The sequence below is a fragment of the Anomaloglossus baeobatrachus genome, unplaced genomic scaffold (assembly GCF_048569485.1).
Source record: "Anomaloglossus baeobatrachus isolate aAnoBae1 unplaced genomic scaffold, aAnoBae1.hap1 Scaffold_2698, whole genome shotgun sequence".
Classification (NCBI taxonomy): domain Eukaryota; kingdom Metazoa; phylum Chordata; class Amphibia; order Anura; family Aromobatidae; genus Anomaloglossus; species Anomaloglossus baeobatrachus.
Genome location: NW_027442208.1, coordinates 75,001 through 77,500, shown reverse-complemented (window position 1 = coordinate 77,500; position 2,500 = coordinate 75,001).

The window sequence follows — 2,500 nt, the reverse complement described above, 5'->3', positions numbered from 1 at the left end:
CGGAGCTCGGAGAGGGGGCTTAAAAGTTGACTTGTGGAGCCCCGGAGGTGGCCCTCGGCGCCTGGATGAAAACTGGAAAGTATCAGGCCCCCGCGACCTTCCGGAGGTGACGGGGCCCCGGGCGCTCTCGCCCTACTGCCCTCGGCGCCTGGATGAAAACTGGAAAGTTTCAGGCCCCCGCGACCTTCCGGAGGTGACGGGGCCCCGGGGGCCCGAGGTGCCCCGGGCGCTCTCGCCCGACTGCCCTCGGCGCCTGGATGAAAACTGGAAAGTTTCAGGCCCCCGCGACCTTCCGGAGGTGACGGGGCCCCGGGGGCCCGAGGTGCCCCGGGCGCTCTCGCCCGACTGCCCTCGGCGCCTGGATGAAAACTGGAAAGTTTCAGGCCCCCGCGACCTTCCGGAGGTGACGGGGCCCCGGGGGCCCGAGGGGCCCCGGGCGCTCTCGCCCTACTGCCCTCGGCGCCTGGATGAAAACTGGAAAGTTTCAGGCCCCCGCGACCTTCCGGAGGTGACGGGGCCCCGGGGGCCCGAGGGGCCCCGGGCGCTCTCGCCCTACTGCCCTCGGCGCCTGGATGAAAACTGGAAAGTTTCAGGCCCCCGCGACCTTCCGGAGGTGACGGGGCCCCGGGGGCCCGAGGGGCCCCGGGCGCTCTCGCCCTACTGCCCTCGGCGCCTGGATGAAAACTGGAAAGTTTCAGGCCCCCGCGACCTTCCGGAGGTGACGGGGCCCCGGGGGCCCGAGGGGCCCCGGGCGCTCTCGCCCTACTGCCCTCGGCGCCTGGATGAAAACTGGAAAGTTTCAGGCCCCCGCGGACTTCCGGAGGTGACGGGGCCCCGGGGGCCCGAGCGGGGCTCCATACAATCTCGCCTGAGAGTCCTTGGGACTTAGACGAAAAATCGAAATTTTCCTACTTCCATGATTTTCCGGGGGTGTCGGGGCCCTCGGGGGCCCGAGCGGGGCTCCAGACAATCTCTCCCAATGTTCCCCGGCAGTTGGGAGAAATCGGTCAAAAAAAAAAATTCCGTCAGACTTCCATCATCCGGGGGGGTGTCGGGGCCCTCGGGAGCCCGAGCGGGGCTCCAGACGATCTCTCCCAATGTTCCCCGGCAGTTGGGAGAAATCGGTCAAAAAAAAAAATTCCGTCAGACTTCCATCATCCGGGGGGGTGTCGGGGCCCTCGGGAGCCCGAGCGGGGCTCCAGACGATCTCTCCCAATGTTCCCCGGCAGTTGGGAGAAATCGGTCAAAAAAAAAAATTCCGTCAGACTTCCATCATCCGGGGGGGTGTCGGGGCCCTCGGGAGCCCGAGCGGGGCTCCAGACAATCTCTCCCAATGTTCCCCGGCAGTTGGGAGAAATCGGTCAAAAAAAAAAATTCCGTCAGACTTCCATCATCCGGGGGGGTGTCGGGGCCCTCGGGAGCCCGAGCGGGGCTCCAGACGATCTCTCCCAATGTTCCCCGGCAGTTGGGAGAAATCGGTCAAAAAAAAAAATTCCGTCAGACTTCCATCATCCGGGGGGGTGTCGGGGCCCTCGGGAGCCCGAGCGGGGCTCCAGACAATCTCTCCCAATGTTCCCCGGCAGTTGGGAGAAATCGGTCAAAAAAAAAAATTCCGTCAGACTTCCATCATCCGGGAGGGGCGTCGGGCAGCCTCGCAAGCCGAAAAGGGCTCCAGAGAATCACGCCGGAGAGTCCTTGGGACTTAGAAAATTTTTCAGACCGTTCAGACTTCCACGGTTGACGCCTCTTAACTCGAATCCGACGGGCAGTTCCACGCGTTTCGGCAGGTCCTCGGTTGCAGTACCCCAAAGCGGCCAGAGGGGGAGCCAAAGGAGCAAAAAAATCCGTAGAACCGGGATGGGGTCGAATTTGCCTGCCGCGTCCGCCCGGCAGTTCCAGGGGGGCGGGTAGTTGGCGGGACCGACCCGGCTTACGCGGGGGGGGCTCCCAACCGCCCAAAGACACTTCATCCCACGCCTCCGGGAGATATATGTGAGAGAAGAGCGCCTCTCCAGACTTCGAACGCTCCCCTCGACGAACCGGTACTCCGAGCGATGCGCGAACTGCGGCTCGGGGACCCCTTCCGGTTGCGGGTACGCGCTCTGGCCTCTCCCGCAGCTCCCGGTGGGGAGTTTGCCAGGCGCGGGGCCCGGAGTCAGAGCGCCCCCACGACGTACGCAGCCATCCGGCGGGCCCTGGGATGAAGGTTCCGGTCCGAAAGACCCCCTTCCCTTCTGGCCCAGCGTCGTCCTCTTCCGATCGATTTGGCGAAGCGCTCCCGGGCGGGGAGGTGGCGCCGCACGCTCGGCCCGGGCTCTGGAGCCCGCGCCGGTCACAGGCGAGCGGCCCCTTCCTCCCCCACACCCGGGGTTTCACCCTCCTTACGGTGGCGCGAGCGCGCCGGCCGCCCCCGCCCTCCCGAGGAGGCGGGCGGCCTCGCGGTGGCGAGTTTGAAACGACCCGAGCGTCGAAAAGCGGTCCGACGACCCGCACGGGCGAA